Below are 17,307 nucleotides of genomic sequence, written 5' to 3'. Positions count from 1 at the left end.
ACCTCCTTGGGACAGATTATCCGTTCGCACGGCTTCTCATACCACTGCTATGCAGACGACACACAGCTCTATCTGTCCTTTCCACCTGACGACCCCCTGGTTTCAGCACGGATCTCGGATTGCCTTTCAGACATAGCTACATGGATGAAGGCACACCACCTCCAGCTGAACCTCTCAAAGACTGAACTGCTGGTCATCCCAGCTAAACCTACCATACACCACGACATCAACATCAAATTTGACTCCCTGTCTGTTTCACCGACCAGGACTGCAAGAAATCTAGGAGTTGTTCTTGACAACCAACTAAACTTCTCAGATCATGTTGCCTCAGTCGCCCGGTCATGCCGTTTTGCACTCTACAACATACGGAAAATCAGGACTTACTTGACTCAAGATGCTACCCAACTTCTGGTTCAGGCAATAGTCATCTCACGACTCGACTACTGCAATGCCCTCCTGACAGGTCTCCCAGCCTGCGCAGTGAAACCACTTCAGATGATCCAGAACGCGGCGGCGCGCCTGGTCTACAACCAACCCAAAAGGGCACATGTTACCCCGCTGCTCATCCAGCTACACTGGCTACCTATGGCGGCCCGCATCAAATTCAAGTCTCTAACGCTTGCCTACAAAGTAGTCTCCGGTTCTGCTCCCACCTACTTGAATGCCCTCATACAGACTTACACTACCTCCAGACCGCTGCGCTCCTCTGACGAACGACGTCTAGCTCTACCAACGGTACGCTCAAGCCAATCCAAACTTTTCTCATCTGTTGTTCCTCGTTGGTGGAACACACTGCCAGTTCCTACAAGGGCAGGGACATCCTTTTCCACTTTCAAAAAACTCCTGAAGACCCAGCTCTTTAGAGAACATCTACTCTCATAGCAACACTTACAACAAGTCTTACTGATCCTAGCACTCACCAGCCGTTTTAAACTGACAAGTAACTGTTAAAAACAGCACTCACCGACGCACTTATTCTTACTGTACTCTAATGTTTTTTTTAAACTGTCCTAAAATTGTGAGAATTGTTCTAAAAACTTACTGTTTACCATGTTGTTAGTCGCTTTGGTTAAAAAGCGTCAGCCAAATGTAATGTAATGTAATGTAATGTAATGTAAAAGATTAAACTGTGTATGGTTTACGTCGATATTCCTACTGTATTGATAAAACAATTAGGATAATTGGACTCATAACCTTACTGACTGAGAAAATTAGCCATGGTCTTTTATCTAAAATCTTTCTTTGTGATTTAGCAAGAGGACTTAGGTTGCAGTGTGTGGAATTTGAACAAATGTGCCGTTATTGAGGTGCAAAATGGCGTCATATAATTCCAACGTATGATTGTGATAAATGTACTAGGTCTGAAGCAATAGAGAAAATTAAGTTGCCAAATCATAATATTTTTAGCTTAACAGTATTAATTAGGTCTCTGGAGAAATCATTTAAATGAACATTTAATGTGATAAACTTAATCAGCTGTTTTAGTTAAACATGGCCAATAGATGCATATTGACAATAATTTTGCCCTCTTTTTCTTTTTGCAGTTGGAAAACTGAAAATGCAGAGCAATGAACTGGACATGTAAGTTGTGCTTGTTTGGATGTGAAGTCAGAGGTCAGTTGCTCAAACACTACAGATTGAAACATGGAGGTTACACCAGAATACGACCAAAAAAAAATGCAAAGGGTGGTGAAAACTGGCCAACGCATCACCGGTTCCTCACTCCCCTCCATCAAGGCCATCCAGGGCAAGTGATGCTTGCGTAAGGCGTGCAGCATCATCAAAGACTGTTCTCACCTCAACCACAGACTGTTCACCCCACTCCCCTCTGGGAGGCGTTACAGGTCTCTCTGCACCCGAACCAGCAGGTTCAGAGGAAGCTTCTTCCCTGCGGCTGTCACCCTACTGAACTCTAGCTCTGCATCCCGGTGACAACCAACCAACTAAGCCCCCGGCCAATGCCTCCTTGCCTGTGCCTGTTGAGGTGTCCACCATGACCATGGAAACCTTGACAGGGGACACCCACCCCCCGCGGAGAATTGCACTACCCTATCCCACCCATAGTGTTGTATGGGGTGGTTGACGTGAACTCAAATTCAAAGTGAAAAAAATTATAATTCAAAAATATGTCAAATGACATATAATTATATTCCCTTAAATGTGAATAATTCAAAACTGAATGTGTCCATTTCTAATTATTCATATATTTTGCATATTATTCACTTTTTGGTGTGGTAGTCCTAAAATGCGTCCACCGGTGCAACAAAATAAAAAATGTCATTATTTAATTCAGAGAATGTTGGATACTGTAGATAAGATAGATGAGCCCAAGGCATATTAGTTTGCCCCAACTATATTTCCACATCAAACATACCCCCAAAATTATGTTATTTATATACTATAAGATGTACACATAGAGACTTCACCCAAATGTCTGGGTTACATTCATTATATTTAGTATAAAACCCAAGGAATCTTCATTTCATCCTTATAGCTGCATAGTAATGATAGCATTATTATACTATCCAACACTTTTTACTTTATTAAAATACTTTTTCCACTCACAATTCAATTTGTTGTACCACAGGACATGCCGTTGCACCATTGGACAACAGAGTACTAGTATGTCCATTGTTATTTTAAATTCAGTCAAATGTTTAGTACAACACAGGTAAAATATTTTTTCCTGATAGCCATACTTTCACATAATCATGATTGGAATTCATCTATAAAATAACTGGGTCAAATTCATTGAACAACCCATCAGCATAGTGTGTTTGTGTGTGAGGGAGGAGAGTGTGTGTGTAAGGGAGGGAGGAGAGTGTGTGTGTGTGTGTGTGTGTAAGAGAGGGAGCAGTGTGTGTGTGTGTGTGTGTAGTAGAGTGAGTGGTGTTAGTGTGTTAAAGAGAGGGACGATAGTGTATGTGTGTGTATGTGAGGGAGAGTGTGTGTGAGTCTTTGTGTTAAAGAGGGAGGAGAGTGTGTCTGTGTGTGATGGAGGATGTGTGTGTGTGTGTTTGTGTTAGAAAGAGGGAGGAGAGTGTGGGTGTTTATGTGTGTGTGAGTGTGTGTGTGAGTGGTAGTGGAGTTAAAACAGGTAAGGTGTGTGTGGTGGTGGGTTCAAAGACAGCAGGTAGAGTATGTATGTGTATGGGGCAGAGTGTGTGTGTGTCAGTTTTTATTTATTTATTCATGCTAAAGTGCAAGACAATACAAGAGCACAAAAAGCAGCATGAAGGGGCGATCCCTAAGAAGCAAGAAATGCTTATAGCGGGGACCCATTTTACTCTTTCAATAGATAGATAGATAGATACTTTATTGATCCCCAGGGGAAATTCAAGAGTGGCTTGGCCATTAATAGAGAGACAGGTATTTTCGACATTATTTGTATTTTTTGTGGAGCGAAATATAATATAGTTTGTTTTATTGATATTTAGTGATAATGTGTTGCACTTAAACCAAGTGTCCACTTTCAACAACCCCTTGTTTGCAGTTTCCTGCAAGACAAGAAGATTTTTGTGAGACAGAATCAGGTTGGTATCATCTGCAAATAACACTTTATGATATAAAGGGTGAACATAAGAGGCCCGAGTATGGATCCCTGGGGGACACCAAGAGTAATAGTTTTCTGAACTGATTTATGGTCATTTATAAGTACGAACTGCTCTCTATTCTGAAGGTAGTTTTGAGCCATCTCCATGCTGTCCCTCTGATCCCAATGCTGCAGTTTGATAAGTAAACCATTGGAATCAATGGTATTGAATACTTTCGATAGATCCAGAAATATCCCAATAGCCTGTTTGTTGTTGTCTATGGCATGACTGATATTTGATGATGCATGATGTAGTCATGCAGGTAGTGCTTTGTTTTTTAAAGCCGTACTGAGAGGGGACAAGTATGTTATCAGCCTCTCCCTAAACTTCCTGGACCTTTCCTTGGTGGTCATCTCAGTCTCTCACTTTCAACATGGAAATCAAACTAGCTTTAACAAAACAGGGAAGGAAGGTTTTAGTTGACGGGCCATCCAAATGCGGCCGTCCATTAACGCATTCATTTTTTAGACTCGGATTATATCTCTTTTGCATATTTTAACTAATTAAAACTTGCAATACAAAAAATGTTTGTTTACATGTTTGCTTTCACTATAGTAAGGTTCATTATGATAGGAGTAAAAGAAAAAAATAAATTAAACTGACTTCATGTTGTACTATAGGACAGTGCGTTGCACCAGTGGACATTTTCGAAATCAATGCTAGTTTGCGGCCTAGCTATATGAGAGACATTCTTCATCCTGAGTAACAGTGTTAAGGTTTACATTATTTTCAATGATCAATCAATGTAAATTGATAAAAATATTCAGATCAATACTTAAATTGCGTCAAAGGACTACCTTAAGACGACCAGTTCCAACACTGCACGGAAATAGTAATATTATGAAAATATTTGAGACAGAATTGACCTTGTGTGCAGTCCATCTGCTCCAGTGATGTCTTCTGTCCTTCCTAATTCTGGAAGGACCCCTCTCAGTAATGGGGTGGTCACATTAATGTCTTTTATATCCACATAATGGCGTTGTTCCAGAAGGACACCAGTTTTGCGGACAAAATGAAATGTGTCATAATAACTCTACATAGGAACCTTAACACTTATAACCTCTAGATTCATTAAGTAAACACTCGTATGACATGCATTTAAGTATTTTAATGTATTTAGATACATTTTTCATTAAATTAAGTAATACTACCGAGGACAGTTAGCCTAGAAATCTAGACGCGCCCCTAGCGGCAGCGAATTACATTTGCTGCCAGGGCTAGTCTAGCAACCCTCCGCTGGCTTGTGAGCTCCAGAAATCGAAACTTAATCAGGCCAATGAAATCGTGTATAGAGTCGTTAGGTGGGCTTAACATAATGATTGATGGCAGAGTTGCAACGGTTTGGCTTGAATTCCCTGCTACTTGAAAACAAATAAGATGGATGTCGCTGCTGGCAAACAGTGTGACACGAGTTAAGCTTTTATTAAGTTGGCAAACGTTTGAACTAGCCAACTAGCTCCGCTGGTGGGAAACGCATGGGGCTCATAGCGCTGCCGCTGTCCTATTGTGTGCAGAGGGAATTTGAAAGACAACTGATTATCCCGCCCCTCGGACTGAGCACTGCGAAAGATGAGTGCCCAGACCCTACATTTTAATGTGGGTCTGGCTCGTCAGGCTAGTAATAGTGGGGTATGAATTGTCATGAAATAATGGTCCCGTAGGATTTTTTTGCTAAAATTGATTTTTTTGTTTTATCTGCTTTATTTGGGGTCCTACTGTTGAAAAATGATGGGGTGCAAATTTTCTGACCCCGTTTTGTCCCTCCTCTGGGGGGCACTTTCTCACCTTGGTCAGGATAATGACTGCACACATATATCTACTAATAATGATCATATTTTCACAATCTTGGTGTCAATTTAGGGGTTATTGAGGATGCTGAGTCCATTTATGACAGTTTCATTGTGATCAGAAGTTGTTATGTCTTTTTTTTTTGTGTTTTTTAACAATCTGGTGAACAATCTGATATTTTCCTTTACAATAGCTAATAAAGCAATCAATCATTTAACATCTTTGAAATAAAACTAATTCAAAATGTACTGTAGCTCTACTGCAATGGCAGTGTACATTAACTAAGTACTGAACTAATTGATGAACTAATTGATAAATGAACTAATTATTAATGTAAAGTTGCATTAACATGAACAGGAAATAAAACACCTTAGAAGTACACTTCTACATAAATCGATCATTCATCAGCATCATCCTTATTTGTAGTATGCTTGGTCGCATTTTCACAGTCACCAGCAAAGCATTTGCAAAAAGGAGTACAGGGAATTCCATGTCTGTGACAAGTGCACCTGAGTGTTTTGCACTGGGTTTTGCACACACATTTTGTCAACTCTATCACAGCTCTACACTCTAAAAAATGTTGGGTTAAAAATAACCCAAATATAACCCAGCCGCTGGTTAACTATTGGACCAACACCACATTGAGTTATCCTAACCCAATGGTCTGGGTACATTATTAAACCCAGCAGATTGGGTATGATTCTAACCCAAAACACTGGGTTATATCAACACAACGTTAGTTAAATTGGCACAATAGACTGGGTAAAGGTAACCAATGTGCTGGGTTATAACTATATAAATGTTGAGTAAAATTCACACAGTATATTGGGTATAGATTCAACCCAAACCACTGGGTTATATCAACAGAACTGCTAGTTAAGATAACCAGTTGTCGGGTTTTCTAAACCCAGTATTTGGGTTGCATTGAGAGAAAATGGGCAACAAATAGCCATGCAATGAAATAAAACAGTTCGACATAATTATTTATTTGACAGTTTACTTTATTTTTGAATGGATAGCCTACTCTAAAAGCAGCATCAGCATGTGATAAGTTACTTCCATGAAGACAGCTAGATTCCACGGTCCATTTGGGGGTCAGCCCTGTCAATCAAAGAAAGAAAAAGAGTAAATTAATCACTGCTATTGACAAAACTTTAGATCAAGACTTTCACGAACCATGATCAGTGAATGATGTTGACAAACATTAAAAATTCGGAGACAAAATATTAGCGCAACACACTCGGAAACCATGACCACCTCATGGAGTTGTTTAACAGCAGACTGACAAACATACGTTCAGTAATATTAACGTTAGTGGCAGTGATAGTTCTACCGTTAGCTAGCTCATGTTAACACATTCAGTTAGTTAAATTCAAGTTGTCTGTAACATTAATGTTACCACCAAAAACCACCCAGTAAGTTACATGGCTATAATATGAAGCTACCCTGAATGAATTAATATGTTGTTTGGCATGATGATTACCGTACGTAAAGAGACTACTTCGACTGTATACATTAGCTGACACACATGCTGCACTAACACGAAGCATTTGTTAGAGCTAGAAGCTAGCATACCAACCGTCTGCTAACGTTAACCTAGCCAGCTGTTGGTATGCTAATTTTAGTTCTTTGTAAAAGTTTGTTTTGTTTCTGTTCAGCAGTTCATACCCAGTCAACACAGAACTATATTTTTAAGAGTCTGTCTTTGTGTAGATTTAACATTAACATGAGCAGTAATTGTCTAAAGACTAAATTAATGTTAGCTAACGTTAGCTGGCTTGAATGTCACAATTCTTAACCTGCTTAGGCTGAACAAAATTGGCAGGCAGAATATCCATTCATATCACGAAGGTATCTCTGGGTGTAGGCTACTTTTAAAATCCGTCTGAATAATAATAATAAAAAAGTTAAAAGCAGATACATACCTTCCAAAATCGCCTGATTTCCACTGCATGTTGAAAGCTGCTGGACTGCATGGACGGTTGAAAGAATAACGATTTCCCCGAACTCTCAAATAACTATGCAGCTGTGTTAAAGTTACCCTGGTGCTGAGTAGTGTGCTCACGTCAGGTGGGGGAGAGGAGGGGCGCTGTCCTAAACTATCAACCCAACAAGCTGGGTTACAGAAAATAACCCAACATGAGTAAAAACAACCCCACACAATGACCCAACAGTTTTAACTCAGCGTTTGGGTTGAGAAAATAACCCAGCATTTTTTAGAGTGTAGGGGCAGGGAGTGTAAGACATGTCACAGGAACATAAACTCCTTCTTGGAAAGTCCAACCATTATCTTCAATCTGAGGAAGAACTGGACAGTTTGAAATGTAGGATTTATCACGCATGGCAATGTAATTGGCACGAAGGATATGAGGCAACAAGGCAGCTCGTGACGGAGGTAGCATTTCTCCCTCCAAGTTCCTGGTCCGAAATAGCTCCCACCTCAGTTTTGGTAGAGTTGTGTGACCAGTTGACCTATAGACACTGCAGACAAACTGCTCTAGACCTCTGACTTGTTGGGGAAGTTCACCATTGATGAGATTAGATGGCAATGGACCTTCACCAAGCTTCTTAAAGCAACTGATGACAGGATCATCATCATCAAGTTTTTATGTAGGCATCAACCCAGGTCTTTTTGCTGACGCCCACAAATTTACCACCCCAGTCAGCACCAGAGAAATTGTGGAGACCGATAAGGCCTTGACATTTTTGATGTCCTATAATCTGCACTCTTTCTACCACATCAATTTCTCTATATTTTGTGCCCTTACCAGTAAGAAACTTGAGATGAGTGTGAGGTCCAAGGTGCTTACCAGCAACAAGATCAAGCAGAAGGATTAGGACATCAGTATCTGGTGACCAAACTTTAACTTCACTCCAGCCAGTCTCAGCTGAACACACCATTGCTTGATGAACAATAAGTGTATCTGCCTCTTCAAAAGTTCCTTTAGAGACATTGTGAGTTTCATCTCCAGATGAATTTCAAACTCCCTTGATGTTGCTGCTCTCTTCTTGCGTGTTTTGTCCTTTAAAGACTGGTCCAAGTAATAATAATTTTGTCTTCTTGTATCTTCTGTCTGTATCTTAGCAATGTGATTCTCAGCTTTGTGTCATTAGACAGAATTAAAACACATATATCTTGTGTTGAAATAGTTATCTTTGACAAAAATTGGCAAACAGCAATGAGGGGGCCAAATAAAGTTGTGACTGCTGATGATTTACTTTCTCCCTAAGGAAAATCCAAAATGGCCAATTGTTTATAATGAGTGGGGGAAAATTTGCAATGATCATCAATATGAGTATGAAGAGTATGACTAGCCATTGGATTTTTTTTGCTAACCCTACGTCATCATGATATACTGTAACCCCTAAACGCAGGATCGCTAATTATAACGCCCCCAGTGGCCGAATTACACCAAATTTGTTGTGTACCCTTGGGAGGGGGTCAGTTGTCATGTGACCAAGTTTCGTTAACATACATCAAGGTGTTCCCAAAATATGAGCTCACTTACTGTTTGGCGACTTTGCCCCATTGGATTTGCATTTATTACTGCAAAAAAGGAGTCATACCAACTTCTGATCACAATGAAACTGTCATAAATGGACTCAGCATCCTCAATAACCCCTAAATTCACACCAAGATTGTGAAAATGTGATCATTATTAGTAGATGTCAGTGTGTGGTCAGTATCCTGGCCAACGTGACAAAGCACCCCCCAGAGGGGGTGCAAAACGGGGTCAGAAAATTTGCACCCCGTCATTTTTCAACAGTAGGACCCCAAATAAAGCAAATAAAACAAAAATATAAATTTTAGCAAAAAAACGGAAATACAATTCGTACCCCACTATAGTTGGCCCACACCACCCTAACATGTGAAAACTCCTTTTAAAGTTATTGCACACCTGAAATCTCTCCATGATCTGACAAAAAATGGTCCTGCTCAGTCATGCATGCAACAAAATTTTCAGGCTATTACGGCAGTAGCCTACGGAGGAGAAAAGGCCTGTGAGCTAAAGCAATTGTTTTTCAGTCCTTGAACAATCATGCAAGAACCATATTTGACGAACATGGAATGGCCACAGAACTTTTGCAAAGATATGCTTCCATTGGCTACACCAGACAAGCAAGTTTTTCCCCCCTGTCTATGCGTGCAAGCAGCGTGTATGCGCTCCACTTCCGTTGTTGTTTAAAGATTGAATGGGAAACGGATTTGGGGCCAAAGGCTAAAATTTAACGCAGCTACAATTTGTAAGGCATCACCAATATCAATTTAATGTTACAGATGTATGGCTACATACATTTTAAAATGGTTCTGGTCTAGACTTAAATATCTATTGAAAACTTCACAATGGAGCGTGTTTTTAGAGCGTAATCTGCAGGCGACCTGTTGGCTATTTTTAGAAGGTGCACTGGGGGCGCCTCATAGCCGTCCCGCGGGCTACCTGGTACCCGCGGGCACCGTGTTGGAGACCACTGTCCTAGGTCCACTTCCCTTTCAGAATCATATGCAGTAATGACTTACTGGAGAATGTTTCTTTTTGTTGCACTATAAAGGATAACTTGTCTACATTTTTTTGCAAATAATGCAAACTCCATAGCACTCTTCAGCACTCCTCAAACATGCACACTCTTCCATTTTTCTGCATGGCTGGAATTTGAATGATAGGAAAGAGCACCAGTGAGATGTTTTAACTAATACAGTGTAATTTAAAAAATACAGTGTAAATCCTCTGTAAAGACTGACAACTGTTCATAATAGTTAGTGACAAAGTACTTTCTACAGAAAAATGAGCAGTCTACTATTCTATCAATTTATTATAAAGGAATCTATTTTGTTTCTAAACTTCATACTAAATTTTAGCTATTATTTCAATTTATATTTTCATTTTAGCTTATTTTCATTTGCTACTTGAGGGTCATTGGGGGAATTCCTGTCCTGTCCTACAACATATCTGATACATAAAGAGTATATTAATGCCTTATTTTTTGCAATTCCTATGATATCTGATGGCAAAACCAAAAAGTATGGGAATTATGCTAATTAGCAATCTTAAAACTCAAAATTGAGCTTGGTAAACAAAATATTTGAATTCAGCACCCTCAAATTGTGTGAAATAGCCCCTTTACCGACTTTTCCTCAAATTTGCCAACAGGACTTTTTCTGAACGTTTGTTAGCTATCTGATCTCCCTCTATAGGCATTATTGGCCTATTTAAATTGGCACTTAAGTTATTATTTATCAGATATAATTACACCAACAAAAAAAACACAAAACACAAAAGCCAAGGAACACAAGGTGCCATGTTAAAGGTTTCCCCCAAACTGATTAAATGATTTCCAATTGCATCTTACTGTTTGTACTCTGTATTTAAATAATCTTCATGCTTTTTTTTCTTTAACATTTGTATATACATTTTTGATAAAAAAAGGACTAAATCAGGCCTTTGTACGTTTTTTATTTTAACAGTTTTAAGGGAAAAATGTGTTTCTACGAAGAAAAAAAAAAAGATTTTGTCAAACAGTTCCCTGACTCCACACCTCCTCTCATTTCTCTGTCACTCCTCTTCCATCTTTCTCTTTTTCCTTTCCTCTTCTTCAGCTTTTGCCTTCATCTTATTTCTGAGTTTTTCCCGCTCTCTTGCTTTTTGTTCCACCTCTCTTCTTTCTTTCCTCCTCTCTCACCTTTGCCATTTCCTCCTCTCTCTTTCTCTTGTCAGTTAGTGCTTCTATCCTTTGGATGTCCAATAAGATCTCCTCTTTAAGCTTTGCCATTTCTTCTTGACTCAGGTGTTCCTTCTCCTCCACCTCATCCATCCAAGAATCGTCCAAGTCTGTGTACGTGCTGGTGTTGGTGTCGCTCTCTGTCTTCAGACCCTTTTTTAAATTAGTCTCTCTCGCTCACTTTCTTCAATTCCTCCTCTTCATCTTTTCTTTTTCCTTTCCTCATTGTTCACCTTCATCTCCTTCATTTGTTTTTCTTCCTCCTTTGCTTTCTTCTCCATTTCTCTGTGCATTTCCTCTTGCTCTCTCGCTTTCTCTACCATCTCCTTCATTCATCTTTCTTCCTCCTTTGCTTTTTTCTCGATCTCAAGATTAATTCTCTACTGCTCTCTCGCTTTCTCTACCATCTCCCTTGTCTGTCTTTCTTTCTCCTTCAGTTTTTCTCTCAACATTCTCTCACATCTGCTTCATCTCTTTAATCTGTTGTTCTTCCCCCTTCACTTTTTTCTCAGCCTCTCTCAAAATCCTCTCCCGATATTTCCTGATATTCTCTTCCATGTCTCTAATTTTTCTTTCCTCGTCCTTTGCTGTTTTCTCTAGCTCTCTCAAAATTCTGTTCTGCTCGCTGGCTTTTTCTTCCATCTCTCTCATTTGTATTTCTTCTTCCATTGCTGTTTTCTGCATTTCTGCATTTCTCTCATCATGCTCTGTTGCTCTTTCACTCTCTTCCAGTGTTTTCATCCCTTCCTCCTCTTTCTGCACCTCCATCTCTTTCCTCTTTTCACTTCCTCTGCCATCTCCCTCATCCCTCTTTCTGCCTCCTTTGCTTTTGCTCTCAACATTCTCTCCTGCTCTCTCGCCTTTTCTTCCATGTCTCGTATGCATCTTTCTTCCTCCTTCACATGTTTTCTCATTATTTTCTCACACTCTTTCACTTTTTCTTCCATCTCCCTTATTGGCCTCTCTTCCTCCATTATTTTCTCTCTCAAGAGTTTCTCCCAGTATCTCACTTTCTCTTCCATCTCTCTTAGATGTCTCTCTTCCACCGCTGCTTTTACCATTTCCATCCCCCTCTCCTCCAGTCCTGTCAGCTGGGCACCTTGTCTCTCTTTCTGCTTTTTCTTCTGTGTCTCCTGATAGATACTGTAGATTTCAAAACACTGTGTTAATGAGTGAACCCATACATTATAAATTAACCAAAATGCTGGAGAATCTCAAAAACAATCATAACCCCCACCCAAACACATAACATACCCCCTTCCCACACACACACAGATACACCCCCCTCTCCCACACACCCCATTACCTCCACCCACACACACACCAATACTGCCCACCCCCCAATTCATCACCCCCCCCCCCCTTCTTCCTAGGCAACAACAACTTTTTCTTCTTATTATTATTCCGCTCACCACTTTTTCCATACGCAATTTCTCTTGAACAGTTTAACTTAGAAACTTTGTTCAAACTTTGTAACGTAGGTCTTCAAACGGAGCAGGTTGCTATGTCTTTTCAACTTTGAAACTTTTATACTTTTTAAACTATTAAAGAAAAACTTTTTAAAAATCCCCATAGACTTAACATTGCCGATTATGACATCATAATACGGCCATTAAGCAATTAGAATCCAATGGCAGGTGTTCAGGCCAGAACCATATTAACGTTTTTCATGTGACGTATTCTAGGTTCTATAGCTTTGTTTACATCCACCTGGTAGGCAAGGGACAAGTTGAACCCATTGAACATCGTTGTCTGTAGCTGCCTCTCATTAGGCTACATCTCTGTATTTCAGCAATGTCAACATTTCAGGCATCAATGAAGGTGATGATGAAACGTTATCCCATTGTTCAATATTTGATACCCTGTCACAGGAACGTTATTTCGCTAAAATCGCCCTGATTTGGTGCATTGATCTGTATTGATAATGTTATGGGAGAACCTGCATGTAGCCTAGCCTAACTTTTTTTCTCTGTTCAAAACTCGGTTTACACGAAGACGATAGACTTTCTTAGAAGCTGTGAAATTTGGCCAGAGAGGAACATGTCTTCCCATTGAACTGAAAGTTGACACAAAATCAAACAATATTTGATCATTTAACTTGAACTGAACAGCGACAGGTTTTGGTAGGCAGTAGACTCAGCAGACGTTAAAATGGTAGCCTACATATGTGAGTGATAAAGTTGGTAGTGGGTAAAAATGGTAGCCTCAGAATGTGAGTGATAAAGTTCATTAATTGTATGAAACTTTTTTACTAGTTCATTGCAGCATCGGCTATATTAGGCTGTTATGCTAGCTCAGCCTTTAAATATGCTATTTTAGTCATGTGGACTTGATTAAACGGGTAAAGATAATTCATAAACTGCTTATTTCTTAAATGACTGAAGCAGTAGCCTAGGTTCAACAGTGGTGTTTGAGGATGCTGTGTTAAGTTCAGCTCAAAAAATCAGTTTATTTTGACACACTTTTGTCCACAAGCACGAATTTCACGAGACAAATTAGAACAAACTGTTCCGGTAAAAATAATCTTGCCATGTTTAAAATGCTGCACTTTTTCCCTTCATAGCCTATCTCTGGCAATTCATTTTTGGATGACTGTAGATAGTTGTATTTTAGCCTACGTCTTCGTAGACAGTAGGCTACACCATTAGCCATCTTGAGAATAAAAGACTTCACAGCTGCTAACGATCATCCTCCACAACCACGAGGATAGGTAGGCTAAATGGTCATTCGTTGCCTTTTTGCTTCTTATTGTAAAACCAACTGTTAGGGCCTACACAAGTGGTCGGCATCCCGGTCAATATTTGATATTAAAATTTTGAAATACAATTTTGAAGCTATTTGTAACTATGTGTAGCCTATGCAACCCGACTGTTGTAGGCTTGCCTACCGTGCCTTGCCTACCACTCTAGTTGTAAACAAACGGTCACATGACATTATGACGTAGGTGCAAAGGTAGAGTTGCGACTACTCCATTGACGCTAATGTTCCATTTTTTTTCAACAATGGCGGCTAATGGAAGCCTCAAATAGTTCCCAAAAGTTAACAATTTATAATAGCAGCACTAGTGCAGTTACAGACTGTTTGTAGCCAACATTTCAGACTCAGATTTACATTATTGGCTCATCCGAATAATAATAATAATAATAATAATAATAATAATAATAACAGTAACAACAGTAATAGTAGTAAAGTAATAGTATTAATAACCTAATTATAATAATAAACTATTTATGTATCGACTATGACAGCTTTTCTGCTGCTCAGTTTTTATCAGTTCCTTATCAAATAAATTAAAAGAGGCTAAAGCCCAATAAATGTGCCACACATAATAACCTAATATAAGATATGCAGCACTAGGCAACACCACAAACGAGCTGTCATTAAGTCTTTGTGTTTGTAGCCTACAACTTTTATGACTTGATGTGTCTTGGGCATTTAGCTTTACCATCATGTCAACATAGTTGTAATGTTATGCGCAATGCTCATCTAGGCTATGGATTTAAGTGGTTTAATTTTAAAAAGGGCAGCAAAAGTGGGATAAAGTGCAACTGCTTCCCCAAAACAATTCCTCCATAACTGTGGATTTAATCGTTTGATATGTGGATAACTTTCAGTGGACTAAAACATAAAAGGTAAGATTTTGTTATCACAAAACTAGCTGGTTTGGTTAAATATGTCGAAGCATATTTACAGCCAACTTTGTACTTGCAGCAGTGAAACTGAGTTTGTGGTTAACATTGTTGGTAACGTAAACGTTTCTTCAGTTAGGAGCAGGACTGGTTTTTTTTTAATTTCGCATTCATTTTCATTGGCAAAAGCTAGCCTAATATGCACGAGAAAACCTAGATTTGAGGGAGCTGCAGCTGTTAGCATCAGCACGGTTAACACAGCAGGGCATACTAGCCCAGTGATGGCTAGCCCAGTGATGAAGGATCGTGTAAAATCCCCATCCCCAGACTGATGATGCACGATCACTGATCAAATTGCTATTTTCTGACAAGATGCACACCATTCCCAGCTCACCTAAGCTCTTTAGCCTAGCATCTTAATGCTGTTCACAGCACGGTGAATGACAAACGATGACAAAATGCTGTTCATGTTTGTGAGTTCATGGTTATTTATCGGACTTACATGTCACGTTTTATATTTTATCCTATCGTCGCGGGAGAATAACAATTTTTTTTAAAGTTTTTTAACATCTCCAGTGTAATGTGGAGCATTACATAACAGGTGGGCATTCTAAGTTAACCGTAGCATTAGGCCTACCTATTTAGTAACCCCATGGTAATGCGAGTGATCATAATGATCACTCGGAAGTCTACCAATGAAGTGTGGAGATACATTGAGCCTCGTAAATGGGTGTAAAACAGTGATTTATTTGCATGGCTAGCCCGATGCCGAAGCACCACTATTGAAAAAGCTGTTGGTAGCATCAGCTAACTAGCGCCAGATTTTGGAGTGCAGGGGACAAGCCGAGATGGGCTATGAGACATACGTTCACACTTGGTATCATGTTTCAATACACTTTAGGTCAATATCACACCGGAATTCTCCTTTAATACATTCTAATCCATTGTCAATCACTTCCGGGAACTATTTGAAGTTTACATGAACCACGACCTTAACGAATTTTGAACACCCATTGTCGCAACTCTACCTTTATATGGCTCTGGTTCAGGCCACCTGCAGCCTCAGGCTTTAAGCATACAATCTGGGTCAATTAAAGGAACCGTATGTAAGAAATGAAATTCAATTAATCATAAAATGGCCCTGATTTGTCACTAGACATTAGGAAATCATGCTAATTTCAAATACTTATATCACTGACAACAGTAGTCCGGCCAAGATATCGTCATTTCAAAAAGTGAAGTTGCAGCCCTCAACTGATGTTGATGTTTACATATTTGTGTTTTAGCCTGATCCGCCACCCTCCACCTATCTAGTAATCACAAAGTCAGTAGCGTTTCGGCATCTGGGTTGCCAGCTCTGCTCTAGTTACCACATCTGCGGTGTACACCGCTCTACAGTATTTTGAAAGTGATTGTAGTACCGGTTTTGGCCAAAATCCTACATACGGTTCCTTTAAGACTACACACCCTATTCAACTGTTTCCTCTGCCCAAAACTGACTTTGCACTCATTCACTCCTCAGCACTCATGACCCACCCCCCCCCCCCCCACACACACACACCTACATGACTTTTAGCACTTTTACATCCCTCTCCCTATGCTACAGACCTTTTATTTATTTTCTTATTTCATCACACGTCAAAACACACACACACACACACACATATCTGACTTTCTCCAACTTTTGCACATCTCCATAGAACTTTTTATTTATTATTTTTGATTTCTCCTCCATCTATCTACCCATGTCCTTGATTGCCTAGCCTTTCTGCCCCCACCCCCATCCCCAACACACACACACAAAAAAACACACACACTTACATCATCACTGTCATCACCTCACATACATACAGCACACTGCTTGCTACAGTAAGCCTCCTCTACATGCTTGCTGCACACTGCCCCCCCCCCTCCCTACATCCACAGCACATTGTCTTCAGGATCTTCTCCAATACACATCCTCTACATACTTACAGCACACTGCCCCCACCTACCCACACACACACTACACACACACAGTCACTGCTCCACTCCCCTTCCGCCCACACACACATCTTCACTGTCATCACTCACATACATCATACATACAGTACTCTGCAATAGTAAGTCCCTTCACCATACTTGCAGTACACTGCCCCCCCCCCATAAATGCACAAATAGGCTGACACCAGACATAATTTCACTGCATTTCTTACTTCCAGTAACTATATGCATGTGACAATAAACTTCCTTGTATCCTTGTAAACTGTTTCAAAATAAAAGTCCTCACTACAATAATCCACTGTTAAACAATGTAACCCATTAAACTACTGAACTTTTTACATTCAACTTTTAAACGGTCTACTTTTAAACTATCATTAAACTATCTATCTATTAAACTAGCTGTCTATCAACAACTTTTAAACTATCTACATTCAACTTTTAAACTATGTACATTCAACTTTTAAACAGTCTACTTTTAAACTATTATTAAACTATCTATTAAACTAGCTGTCTATCAACAACTTTTAACTTGTCATCAACTATGTCAACACTTGTCATCAACTATGACTCCTACCCACTGTAGCTAGTTAGCATGG

The 17,307-nt window shown here is 39.6% G+C and overlaps 1 long non-coding RNA gene across 1 annotated transcript; it reads right to left on the bottom strand.

The window, feature by feature from the left end:
- Positions 1–6,364: 6,364 nt before the first annotated feature.
- On the bottom strand, positions 6,365–7,562 carry LOC121684025. The gene is made up of 2 exons (XR_006022997.1): positions 7,307–7,562; positions 6,365–6,482 (listed from the first exon to the last, which is right to left on the bottom strand). It is a non-coding gene; the product is annotated as an uncharacterized LOC121684025 (long non-coding RNA).
- Positions 7,563–17,307: the final 9,745 nt, after the last annotated feature.

The sequence above is a fragment of the Alosa sapidissima genome, chromosome 15, assembly GCF_018492685.1.
Source record: "Alosa sapidissima isolate fAloSap1 chromosome 15, fAloSap1.pri, whole genome shotgun sequence".
NCBI classification, from domain to species: domain Eukaryota; kingdom Metazoa; phylum Chordata; class Actinopteri; order Clupeiformes; family Clupeidae; genus Alosa; species Alosa sapidissima.
Note: the sequence above shows the minus strand (reverse complement) of the source record. Positions and strands in the feature narration are given on the sequence as shown.